Raw genomic sequence first — 14,614 nt, forward strand, 5'->3', positions numbered from 1 at the left:
CCCAAGGGTGTAGCTGTAGGGGCATTGGGACCAAATTTGGGGGTTCATAACATTAGGAAAAGTGGAATGGCATGACCAAAAAGGTTGGTTGGGGGGGGGGTATGTTATGGTGTATTGAACGGGGCAAGGGGACACAAGGGTAGCATGGAGGGTAGAAGTCAGAGGTAAAATCATGGTTTACTAAGATCTATAATCCTAGCATTAGAGAATGAGAAGGGGGCTTAGGAATTAATTTCATAGGGTCTAGGGGACCTAGAGGGAAGGTAGCAAGAGAAATTGATAGGGGAACCCCCAAAAGTGGTGATAAGGGGATTAGGAGTCCAATTATCACAAACCATAAGCCCTTAACCCATAACCAATAAATTCCTTATCCCCTTAACCCCCAATCCATAATCCCTTAACCCCTACACTCACAACTCATAACCCATAATTCCCTTGACTCATTAAATCTTAAGACACTAACCCCTAACCTATAATCCATGAACCAGCTCCTAAGCCATAAATCCTTATCTTCTTAACCTGTGACCCTTAACCCCTAACCCTTCACCACCTAAACACCATAACTGGTAACCCCTTAACCACTAACACCTAAATCCCCTACATCTTAAGTCCTTAACCACTAAACTAAATTATGTCAATGTAGAATAATATAAATAAGAGAAAATAAAATGATATTATCCATGTCAATGCTTGAAATAGCCTTAAATTAGTCATGAGTGATGAGCCAGGGGGTGAATGTGGGTTATTATTAAAGTTACATCATGTTTAAATTCCTTTTACATTGTGAGGTTGTTCTCCAATAGGGTTGAAGCATCATCACAAGGAAGCATGACACATTTTTGTGGGGGAACAATTAAAGTTGTAACACAATTCAAGTGATTTACACCAACTCCAATGTAAATGACATCAATGTATGTTTTTGTCAGGTTGTTAGAGAGGTTATTTATAGACAATACATTCAATGTACTTAGACTTCATCTTTTCAGGGTCTCGACTCTAACATGGATTTGTACCAGGAACACTTCATGCAAATGAAAGGGGGACTTTTTGTTTAACCACATACACACAACTAGAGCACTGGATGTTGCCCTTCAGATCCCCCTTGGTGCGTTCAAAGTGAGTTTACATTCATGTTGAGTTGAAACTAATAATAATGACCTTCCTCTTCTTAATACCATCATATTTTCACTTGTGCAATTGTGCTTCCAAATATGTGAACTCAACAATAAAACAAACCTTAAAATACATGAATGTCTCTCAACATGTGAAAGAAGTAAACCCTTACCCGAGTCTTCCTTTGTTGGCAATTTGGGCTTTTTGTCACAAGATATCTCCTCTTCTCTAGAAAGAGGACATAAACGAGCTTTTTTATTTTTCTAAATGGAGTACTCTTCACCTATGTCCTTCTCCTTTACACCATGTGATACAAATGCCAATTTTCTTATTCTTGGCTATGGTGTTCATGAACCTATTTCTAGTTGTGATAATGGGATTAGGGGCTCCCTTATCACATCCCATAACCCCTAATGTGTTTAATCCCTTAGCCAAGGGGGCCCAAGGGTGTAGTTGTAGGGGCATTGGGACCAAATTTGGGGGTTCATAACATTAGGAAAAGCGGAATGGCATGACCAAAAGGGTTGTGGGGGGGGGGGGGGGGGGGTGGTATGTTATGGTGTATTGAACAGGGCAAGGGGACACAAGGGTATCATGGATGGTAGAAGTCGATTGGAGGAAAAAGCATGGTTTACTAAGATCTATAATCCTATCATTAGAGAATGAGAAAGGGGCTTAGGACTTAATTTCATAGGGTATAGGGGACCTAGAGGGAAGGTAGCAAGAGCAATTGATAAGGGAACCCCAAAAAGTGGTGATAATGGGATTAGGAGTCCAATTATCACAAACCATAAGCCCTTAACCCATAACCATTAAATTCCCTATCCTCTTAACCCCCCAATCCATAATCCCTTAACCCCTACACTCACAACTCATAACCCATTAACCCCTTGACTCATTAAATCTTAAGACACTAGTAACCCCTAACATATAATCCATGAACTAGCTCCTAAGCCATAACTCCTTATTATCTTAACCTATGACCCTTAACCCCTAACCCTTCACCACCTAAACACCTTAACTGCTAACCCCTTAACCACTGACACCGAAATCCCCTAAATCTTAAGTCCTTAATTGCTAAACTCAATTGTGTTAATGTAGAATAATATACATAAGAGAAAATAAAATGATATTATCCACATCAATGCTTGAAATAACCTTAAATTAGCCACGAGTGGTGAGCTAGGGGATGAATGTGGGGCACTATTAAAGTTACACCATCTTTAAATTCCTTTTACATTGTGAGTTTTTTCTCCAATAGGGTTGAAGCATCATTAACAAGGAAGTATGACACATTTTTGTGAGGGAGCGATTAAAGTTGTAACACAATTCAGGTGATTTACACCAGCTCCATTGTAAATGACATCATTGTATGTTTGTGTCAGGTTGTTAGAGAGGTTATTTATAGACAATACATTCAATGTACTTAGAACTCATCTTTTCAGGGTCTCGACTCTAACATGGATTTGTACCAGGAAAACTTCATGCAAATGAAAGGCGGCCTTTTTGTTTAACCACATATGCACAAGAGCACTGGATGTTGTCCTTCAGATCCCCCTTGGTGCATTCAAAGTGGGTTTACATTTGTGTCAAGTTGAAACTAATCATAATGACCTTCCTCTTCTTAATAACATCTGATAGCTTTTCCATATACACGAGATAAAATTAAAGGATCACATCATGTGTAGATGCCCCCATTTATTATGAGATTCAAGGGATTTTCTATTTCCTTTATCAACATTTGGATGGGTCGTTATCATGGTTGACTGCAATTTGACTGCAAAAATTTATAACAATTTTTCTCTCTCCTTTCATCGAGTTTGACTGAGCTATTTTAGGCTGATTTTGACCTCTTGACTAGGTCGAGTTTGACTAGTGAACACCGAGCTATTTTGAGGATGATTTATTTCTGATTTGACCAAAATTGACTTTTTGGTTAGGGCTGAAATTTGACTGCATAAATTGATAGGGTTGTTTTGACTTTGAATTGGGCAAGTCAATTTGACTTTTGTACTCTCTCTCTACTGAACTTTTGATATAATAATAAGAAGAATTGATCAAAGGGTTTTCCCAACATTGGAGTTTTTCCCTGGCATCCACCAAATCTGGTGTCCTCTTGTCTTGGCTTGTCTTTTGCATATTTTTTTATGTTCTATCTATTTTTACTGTTAATGTGATTAATGATTAATGTGATTGCTACTGAAAATCTAAATTGAAATTGTTATTGGGCTGCTTAAGGAACATTGAAGTAATTGTGCTAAGCATAAAACATACCATTGTTAACTAAAATTAACAGATAGTCATCACAACCCCTACGATTCCTGTCACATTGATCATTTTCCATCTAAGGTATACAAATCTATATGTAATTCATGTATGTATTGATCACATCTTGCTTTAACCATCTACGACACTAGGTGTAGGAAGAGGTTCCTTTAGCTACCACATTTAGCTGGATATGTATGATCCATGTGTAAATGAGATTATGTCCAATGTATACTATTTTTATTGTGTTCACTTAAACACTTTGTTCTAACTCTTGATGCTTTGGCTGTAAGTTTTAATATGAGTTGTTCCATGGTGTTTCATAATTTTTCTCATAGAAGTGTGTCATCTTGATGGTTTGGGTATGTTCTTGGTGATTTGAGTAGGTGCTATACATTGATCTTATTGTACCCCTTATTTCCTTTAGTCAAAATTTATCCTATGTATCTCTTCACAACACATGTGAAGGCCTTCTAAGCTCTAGCTAACTTCTAATGAGGTATTTTTAAACTCTAAGTAAACTTCCTCAAAATAAAGATCTATCTATAGCTATTTAATTTTATTAATAACATTATTTACAAATTTAAACATGTTTTTCACCTCTTTAAAAATTGATAAATATTTCCCTTATATACGGTCCATTTTCCCTCCTTATTTAAACAAACTTATTTCTCATATAATTTTTATTTCTAAGCCTCATATAATTTTTATTGATGCCTTTATTAAACTAACATTATCACTTATCTTCAAACTTCTATGTGAGATGGCCTCCTTACCTCCTTTTGCTCACATAAAAATAAAACTTAATGAAAAACTAAGGGACTGTAGCAATTGATTTAGAAGATTTTAAAACCAATTAAAATTTAATTTGGCTACTAATCTAAAATCTAAATGGACCTATTAAAATTTATTTTCCCGCCGCTATTCTCTTTCACTAGGTTTAGGATGCGGCTATTATACTTTGCCAGGTTTGGGACTAAGTTCGCTCTTTCTCTACTCTATCTTTATGATTTCGCAGTAGATACCCTGCTATGATATTCAATTATTCGCTGCCCTAGATTAGAATAGATTTTTAAAGTGTATTTATTATATTAGATCTGGGTTGCTGATTTGGATTTGGAGGTTTCACTGCAATTCAGAGTAGAAAACATGTCCTTCGCATATGAAGATAATTTCGAGAACCCCGAGGTGTATGGATACCTTTGAAAGGTATTTTTCTGATCTCATTTCTATGATTTTATTGTTAAAAATTCAAAGGATTTAAACTTGTATACCAAATTATGGAGAAGAAGGCAGGGTTAGGGTCAGCAAGGGTTTATAAATTCAATAATATTTTTTTCGTGATTAGCGAGACCAGGCACTCCTGTTGAATTATGATCTTAAATCTTTTTGGGAAATTCAAGGGTGATGTGGATTGATCAAGAGGCTACAATTGCTTCAGAAGTTCTCCAATGATTGCGTTGCTTCTTGTGATATATGGATCTACTTATGCTAGTCTTTACTATGTTCCTTGCTTTGCTACCATTTAAAAAATCTTTGAAAATGCTACACTGCTGTAGTGAACAATTCTGAAACTAAATTGTAACACCAAGACACATAATTTCTAATTGCAGCATAATTGTTATAGACATTTTTGTGCCTTACAGCTATAAGCATGAAATGTCCATAATTCAAGGGATCCAAAGTCCCTAAAGATGTTGTTACAGCTCCTAAAGGAACAAGGTCAACCAATGACAGCTTCTCCCAGAAGTTCTCCACCAAAAACCACTCAGAAATAGTCAATTCAGGATCAATTCAGAGGCTCTTCTAGCTGCCTGTGTTGAAATGCAAAGTCTACACTGGCTAGGTGCACTGCAATGCAGGTGGAAGCACTACCAGGGTGCGCTGAGCGGGAAATGACAAATGGCAAGCTCATTCAATGAGGTGGAAAGACCCTGGAAGCTTCCAGAATCTTCTCCAATGACACTTGCCTCAATGAATTCGACTAGTGATGAGTAAGAGGTTCTCAACCTCCAAGTGGAAGCAAGAACTGACAGAGAGAAGCCACAAGTCAAAACATAAGCTGACTCATCCTCTCTGCTTACATCTATATATGGATCTCTCACCCAGAGATTCAGGAGGCTGGAATTTTGTACTTTGCAGAGAATTGCTGTTGGTTTGAGATTGAGATTAGTACATTGGGTGATTTATGCTTTGTGGGAGGAGAGGAAGGGATTCCTTTGCTGGGAGGTAGATGCTGGATCGGAACTCACTTGGTTGTATCTCCTCTTGGACTTTATTATCATATCAATAAACTATTTGAGTTTCTCCTACATGTTGTGCACCAATGATGTTTTGTTATGCTTACATGTTTAGCTTAATCTGATCTTGAGCTTTTTATGAATGTATATCTGTATCTTCGTGTAGTTTCTCTCTCTTGTGATCTTGCAGGAATTCGGTGAAGCTGGGCCGGTGAAGGAGCAGGAAGCTGGGAGCTACTGAAGAGAGGAGTGATTTGGATCAACAAACTAGCGGAAGACACAGGTTAGTTAGATCCTTCTTCCTCATTTACATTTCATAAAGAAGAATACTCAATTAGTTTACTTCGTTTGTTGCTAAGGCACTATCACACCTTAGAGTGGGATAGGGGCATTCCGAATTGGATACTTTTCCCAACAACAAATTGGCGACTCCGCTGGGGAGAGTATCTTGTTAGTTTATTTGTGTTTATATTGTTGTTCTTCTCATAAACTCAGGAGTGCCGAATCGAAATGCATTTGCCATTTTCAAATGCAAAGTAGAGATCTGCCACTCTAGTCCACTCACCGGGCCTGTTTTTATGATCTGAACAAACTGATCCACAAGTGCTCTAACAGCCCTTTGTGATAGATCTTAGTCCTCCTTTAAATCATCCTCCTAATTGTACCTAATTGATAGCTTTGATCCGGCCAAAAACTGTAGATTTAACTGCAAACCGTAACCCAGAACCCAAAAACAACTCTCGTTTCTGCTTCAGCGCAGACTCTGTGAAGAGGTTCTGCATTTCAACGTAGGTCCCGTGAAGGATACCTGCGTTGAAGTTCAGTTTCTCTATGCTGAGGGTGCGCTGATCAGCCTTTGCCTTGTGCAGCTGTGGTTCCCTGCTTCCTTTTGCTCAGTTTCATCTCTGATTTTTGCAGCCTGTTATCAGTCAGTGTACCTATCTGAAACCCCTTTTCTTTGCCTCAATTCTGCCTCAGTTGTATAAAGAAACTGTACTTGTTCTTTGTGTATTTGTTACATCATTTGCAGTTTCCCATTACAAAAGTAAACTAGTCATACTATCGCCCTTAGATCTAGACCTGTCGTAAGTGTTGTTTTGATCTTAGGAGTGAGTTTATTTGCTGTTCACAGTTGATTGAGCTTTTACTTTTGTCGTTTGGTTTGAATTTATGCATTTCTAGTGTCGAAACAAGTAAATCATAAAGTGTCGTAATCGTCTTTTTGATTTTGAAAAAGGAACTTGTTTATGTTTTCACTTGAAATCGAATTCAAATTTGTACAACAGCTTTCTTTTTAGGCATCAATATTAAGAAAGCGAAAACAAATACATGCATATGTGCTTTTGCATTTTGATAGTTTGCATGCTTTGATTTAGGAAAAGTGCATTTATAGTGTGCTCTATGCTCTTTGAGAAAAGATTGTGTCTTTCTTTTCCCCTTGTAGCTAGGATTTTCATTGTTGAAAAGATATAAAAGCTTGCTTATCATCTTTAGACTGCATCTAGGAATTGTATCATACATCTCGTGGTGATCCAAAAAGGCAAACTTCTAAGAAAGATCAACCTAAAATAAATTGAATGAACTTAACAACGCTTTGTAACTTAATGCACAACATAGAGGTCTAGGCTAGAGACGTGTTTTGACGTCGTAAAACCTGGTGACTGTCGATCTCGCTGATGGTTGGGTGATTCCTCCTGAGGGATGATAGCGCCAGTACAGATTGTGCTCCCACGTACCGTCAAGTATATATTGGGAGACCCCTATAGGCATAAAACCTTTATCCTTAGGAAGCCGTGTCGGCCGCCCTACTGATCGCAATGCACTGAACACAGCATTCGGGAAGATTGACCACCCGTACCTTAAAAATTATTCTGCGGTTTTGCGAAAAGTTTGGCACACTCTCTACCTAGAACTCCATAGCAGTTCCTTTTGGCCTTTTTCAGACTCTATAACGGAAAAAGTCCATCCGAGCATTTGTCACTTCGGGCTCGTTAAAACATCGAAGGAGACTAGAGTCATCTTTAGCTTATTCTCGACTCTTTAAAATTGAAAAAGCAAGTTGTGTCTAAAGCGTCTAAAAATTCATTTAATTCGGAAACACACTTTCCCCTTTTTGTATTTTGGTTGATCGAGTAATCCGCAATCGTGGAAGAAAGTCAATTGAAACCTCGTCGTTCGCGAAGGCTTACGAGTCAACCGTCTTTGTCTCCGGAATCGAAAACAGTACGGACAAAGCGAACTCGTTTAACCGGTTCGAAATCTCCTATCAAAGTTAGAACAAGTGTTCCAACAACATCCGAGATTCCGGTTACTCCAAACATTTCTGGAAACCCTGCCTCTACAGAAGAAGTTCAACAACCACAGAGGGACAGTGATACTGATCCTAGTCTGAGAGCAAACACTTGTGTTACTGGACCAGTTCCATCTGTAACTGGTCCAGAGAGTCTTGTTCCTCAAACATCTATCACTGTTGATTCAACCCCTTCTTCGGCACCAGAAATATTTTACGGACCTGACGGTCTTCCCCTTCCACCTGGTTTGATTGCGATAGAGGAAATTGTAGAAGATCTGCAAGCAAGTACTCCAACACATTTTGGAGTCGGGGTCACTCTATTTCCTTCGACATCAGAAGTTAGTCTACCACCAGTGGAAGTTCCTGTAGAATCACTAGGTAATCTTTTGGATAGACTCAAAATGTCTGAACAACCGTCAAAATCTAGGACTGTGTCGAATGACACAGCGACAACAGAACTCCCTGCTGTCACTCCGACAATGTTTGCCGGCATACCATCTGTCCCGACTAGCTCACAACCGCTAGAAGGAGTCCACGCAGGGACTATTTCGACAATGTGGTCCGTTCCTGTTTGTTCCTCCGGAATAATATCCGGCAACTCTTATGTTGAGACTCGCCAAATTGATCCATTTGGAGGTCAATTTGGGCAATCCAGTCCCCAAGGGTAGACAATCCCCTTGAGTTCCGGATTGCCACCGTATGGGGGGCAGTATGCCCTTTCATTACCCCCTCCGGGAGGATATCCATACGGGAGTTCACAACAGTATTCAGGTTATACTAGAGTTACATCAAGTGGTTGGGTACCTATACTACCCCAACAACCAAGAGTTGTGTATTCTATGCAACAATGTGTACCTATGTCGAACATCCCGACAACACCAGCTATTGTAACAGTGTCACAAGTTCAAACGCTCCTTGTTGTATGTCAACCTCAGATTTCTCAGGTTGTAGTGCAACAACCCATTGACCCTGTGACTCAACCACAATTGCCAACTGGTTGGACGACACAGGTCCAAACGGGTACAATTACCCCGCATCTTGGTCCAACGGTTAGTATAGCACAAAAGAGCATGGCTTCACAACCGTGGCTGGTGCAATACCAACAACCACAATTCCAACAAGTGTACCAAGGTTCTGAGCAGCAGATATTTGCGAACAGTGGACAACCGTACATTCAAAACGGTCAAAATCAACCACTTTACGGTAGTCATGTCCACCAACCGTATCAGTCATACCAACATCAATTACATTATGCTGGTATGCAAAGGCCAACTGCTCAGGCAATTCCATCATATCCTGGGTATGCTTCACCTAACCTGAATCAACAGTTACCATTCATGGCAACTTTAGAGTTACCCGATTTACACTGGTTAACAAATGATCCAATTGCTTACGCCCCTTGGTGGCCAGCGATTCCTCACAAACTTCCTTCAGATATTCCTAAATTTAATGGAAATCCAGGTGAGGACCCATCGAATCACGTGATGACATTTCATCTATGGTGTTCATCAAACACCCTAGACGATGATTCGATAAGGCTTCGCCTATTTCAGAGGATGTTAATGGGTCCAGCGGCAAAATGGTATATTGAATTGCCTAGAGCTTCGTTCGACAATTTCAACACCTTAGCCACGACTTTCTTAACTCATTTTCAATTACCGATAAGGTATGAAACGGGAACGGAAATATTAACCAACTTCAAACAGACAACGGCCACTCACATATCTGATCATATACATGAGTGGCGACATCGTCGTAGGATGGTAAAAACGTACGTTCTTGATCAGCTATTAGCTGAATGGTTTATCAAGTCGTTACTTCCTACCATAACGGAAGATGTGGCGAAGGGGGGAGTCGTAACGGAAGAGCAAGTTATCGCTCGTGCGCAATATCTAGACTTGGTCTATACTCAGTCTGGCATGCTCTACGACAAAATACCTGACGCCCCTAGACCGGAATTCTCAATTCCTCCTCCTCCTAAATCAAACAATGACTCTCATGCCGGTGATGGCGTGATTGGCACGAAAAACGCGAAATCAACAAAGGCCAACTCCAAGAAGGCCCGTAAGATTTCAGATCAAAATGCAAAAGACGAAATTCTTGCTTCGGAAGTAAATGCCGTATCAGCAGATAAGGGCAAAGAAACCAAACAAACAGGAAGCAAGAAGAAACAAAACAAAGGGAAGAAGAAGAAACAAGGAGAGTCGTCTCCTGAAAAAACTTCTTCAAACCCTCCTGGAAATAGGAAACTAAAATATCCATGTCAAATATGTGATGAGGATCATCGGACAGGGGAATGTCCGTACAAAGCTGAGCTTAAAAGATTCTTTAAGAGTTCTAAAACCTCAGCAGTGTTAACTGATCCGTTTCCAAATCCAGGAACAAATCTGGTTGATAGTGGAAATGCTTCCCCGTCGCAAGTGCTAATGTTGTCAATCTCGAAGCAACAAAATGATGCTTTGATTTCAACAAGGAACAAAGATTACGGGAATCCGTAGCTGTCGAACGACAAGGAAAAAGATCAACCAAGCAGTTCGACAACAACTTCGACATAAGTTGTACCACCCATCATTCCTGAATTAACAATAAAACCGCCAAAGGGAGTAGTACACAAGTCGACATTTAATCCTCGCACCAGAGCAGCGCAACATTATAACATAGTGGAAGATTTGGCCCAATCGCCATCCGCTATGTCGACTCTTGAAGTACTACAAAATTACCCATCCCAAAGGCAGGATTTGTTATCAGCCATTGGTGGGGTTGATCCTAAGGATTCCAATCTTGTATCCTTTGACCACAAAGGATACGATCCTCAGTTACCAGCTCAACTAGCTTTCCTTATCCAAGTGAAAGCACTCAACAAAACTGTTCATCGAACAATTATTGATGAGGGGGCATCTACATGTATTATGTTGATGAGTTGCTGGAAAACTTTAGGATCTCCAACCTTGTCGCGATCCTCGACAACATTAAAAGCATTCGACGGAAGGACATATACCCCATATGGTATCCTGAATAACTTGAAGGTTGAACTAGGGGGAAAAACAGTAGAAATAGATGTTGAAGTCATCGATGGGAATCTTGTTTACAACATCCTACTAGGAAGACCGTGGATCTATGCCATGGCAGCTGTTGTGTCGACCTATTTTAGAAAGATTGCATTCCCCTTTCAAGGGGGGATTACGATCGTCGACCAACAAAACTTCCTCCCTAATGGTTCACAAGTTACAGGAAGCATTCCCATGATCCATGGAAGCCCCCATTTGCTTCAGAATATCGGAGTAGGCCTACTAAAAGATCCTATACTAATGGGAACTTTCGCTCTTCCACCTCCAATCGACTTGGCAGAAGTAGCGTCGATAGGTACCTGCAATATGATATCTTCCACGAAGATCTCAGAAGACGATATCGACATGGATCATGCAATGGTTTTACCCCCAAGCCCAATAGAAATATTGTAGCAATCAATGTTTCTGGCATGGGAGGCGAACCCAAATCAACGCTCATCAAGCGTTTGGGTAGATAGGTCTACAATATATGGTACCCCTTTAGATCCTTGGTCGCGAGTGCATGGAACCGACGAAGGAATTCTACAATCAATGATGATTGAAGGGGCCCCATGGAATGATCACCACCATCGTTCCCTTCTTCTTGATTATGAAGAAGATACTCAAGATGACCTTTATCACCCTTCAGTTTTTGAATTCCTATCAAATACTGTAAATACGGTGGATTCCGAGCGAAACTTATCCAATATTGAAGAGACTATAGCCATAAATATCTCGACTAAAACAAATGTTGTAGAGAATATTTATGTCGGCAAAGGTTGTTCTCCTTCAGAACTGGAAATATATAACGCTCTTTTTCGCGAATTCAGAGATGTCTTTGCTTGGTCGTATGATGAAATGCCAGGCATTGACTCGACTATCGTTGAACACGAAATTAAGATGTATCCAGATGTCAAACCGGTACGACAACGGCTTAGGCAGGTGCACCCCAAGAAAGCTACTGCCATTAAGGCAGAAGTTGAAAAACTTCTCCATGCTGGTTTCATCAACCCGGTTCCTCTAACCGATTGGGTATCGAATATTGTCCCTGTTATGAAGAAACAAGGGACAATTAGAGTGTGTGTCGATTATAGGGATGTAAACCAAGCTTGTCCAAAAGACAACTACCCTACACCCTTCATCGACCAGATAATTGATGAATGCGCAGGATGTGAAATATTTTCATTCACGGATGGATTTTCGGGGTATAATCAAATAAATATCCGCCCACAGGACCAGTCAAAGACTGCATTCATTTATCCGTGGGGCACATTCGCATATCAAAAAATTACCCTTTGGTTTAAAGAACGCAGGGGCGACGTTTCAGAGGGCAATGAATTATGCCTTCCATGACATCAAGAACATCGTTCAACCATACCTTGACGACCTTCTGGCTCATTCGCGAAAGCAGACTGATCATCCGCAGCATTTAAGAGCGATATTTCTACGTTGCCAACACTACAAGATACGACTCAATCCGCACAAATGTGTATTTTGCGTCAGTTCTGGTCGTTTACTTGGCTTTGTAGTCTCAAAGGATGGGATTCGTCTCGACCCTTGCAAGGTCCAGGCAATCATCAATTTGCCTCCACCTTCAAATTTGCTTCAGATTCAGAAACTCCAAGGGAAAGCAAAATTTCTGAGGAGGTTCATTCCAAATTACGCCGAACTTGCTAAAGGTTATACACGTCTTTTGAAAAAGGAGTTACCCTTCGTCTGGGATCAGGTTGCGCAAGCTTCCTTTGATGCTTTAAAGGATTCCTTAATAAAAACATCATTAATGTACGCACCCGATTATCAAAGAGACTTTAACCTGTATCTGGCTGCAGCAGATACGACCATCGCAATGGTTTTAGTTCAAGAAGTCGATGGAATCGAACACCCTATATATTATTTAAGTAGAAACTTAAATGATACAGAAAGTAAATATTCTTATGTTGAAAAACTAGTGCTTGCAGCTGTTCAAGCGATACAAAGGTTTCGACACTATGTCCTCTTTCGGAAAACTACCATTTTGTCTGATTGCAACCCCATGACTTATATATTGTCGCGACAGTTGCCGGGGGGAAAATATTCAAAATGGATAGCAATCCTTCAAGAGTTTGATCTGGAATTTGTAAAATCCAAATCAAAGAAAGCTCTAGTTTTCGCAGAATTATTGTGCGATCTCCCATCGTCGTCCAACGATGAAACATCCGAAGAATCAATCGTGGACGAGAATTTGTTTCTGATATCTACAAGCAATGAGTGGTATGGAGATATAATAATTTATCTCCAAACCCAAAAGTTCAGGCCTAACACCTCTCACTCAGAACAAAAACGTATACGATACCAAGCAAAAGACTACATGATCGTCGGTGATACGCTTTACCGTCGTGGTATCGATACAGTTCTGAGAAGGTGCCTCACCCATGAGGAGGCCGAAAAAGCCCTGAACGAGTGTCATTCAGGCGCGTGTGGGGGGCATCAATCTGGATATGCTACAGCACAAAAAATCTTACGAGCAGGATACTTCTGGCCAACCATGTTCAAAGATTGCATAACCGCAGTCAGAAGTTGCCATGCTTGTCAGATTTTTGATAGCAAAACCAGAAGACCACCCGCACCTTTACAACCAATAGTTGTTGTTGGGCCTTTCGCCAAATGGGGCATCGATTTCATGACATGTAACCCCACCTCGACCGGGGGCATGGGTATATTATAGTCGCCGTTGACTATTTTACCAAATGGGCTGAGGCGATGCCTACATTAGATAACACTGGTGAAACAGCTGCCCTTTTCTTTTTCAATCATGTAGTCGCCAGATTCGGCGTACCATAGGCTATAGTTACAGATCATGGATCGCATTTTCGCAATTACATGATGGTTGAATTAGCTGCCAAGCTAGGGCTATCTCACGACAGCTCTACCCCGTATTATCCGCAAGCCAACGGACAAGTTGAAGCGATCAACAAGGTCCTGAAGCGTATGTTGCAAAGGATGATCGGAGTTCACAAAAGAAGGTGGCACCTAATCCTGTACCCATCCTTGTGGGCTTACCGAACGTCGGTAAGGAATGCGATCGGGTTCACGCCTTTCCAACTGGTATATGGCCTGGAAGCAGTATTACCAGTCCAGTGTGAAATCTCGTCTCTTAAACTCGCGATTGATCTCCTCCTCGGAACTTCAGAAGAAGAGGCCCGTTTCTTGGAATTAATCCAATTGGATGAAACCCATCGTGATGCCGCTTTGGCTAATGAAGCCCATAAGAAACGAGTCAAGGCGCAGTTCGACAAAAATGTCAAACCCCGTGTCTTCTCAGAAGGTGACTTGGTCTTGCTTTACGACCAAGAATCCGATAAATTGGGAGCAGGTAAATTTAATTCTTTATGGATGGGGTCCTATATTGTTAAACGAGTGTTAGCGAAAGGACCCTACGAGTTAATGGATTATGACGGAATTCCACTGGCGCAACCCCGTAATGGGTTGTACCTCAAGCGTTACTATGCTTAAATAGTAACCAGTATGCTTTTGTTGTATTTTGTTTTCGCTAAAGTATTTGTTTTGGTCGAGTAATCCACCTTTTTACATTTATTTCAGATGTCAAACCTTTTGGAGACATGTGTTGGATATGCTGACGGAGCGAGTCGCAGTTCGCGGAACCTGTCCTCCGCAGC

This window comes from Pinus tabuliformis, chromosome 6, assembly GCF_031772625.1.
Source record: "Pinus tabuliformis cultivar Carrire ecotype Pingquan chromosome 6, CPIR1, whole genome shotgun sequence".
In the NCBI taxonomy this organism is placed as follows: domain Eukaryota; kingdom Viridiplantae; phylum Streptophyta; class Pinopsida; order Pinales; family Pinaceae; genus Pinus; species Pinus tabuliformis.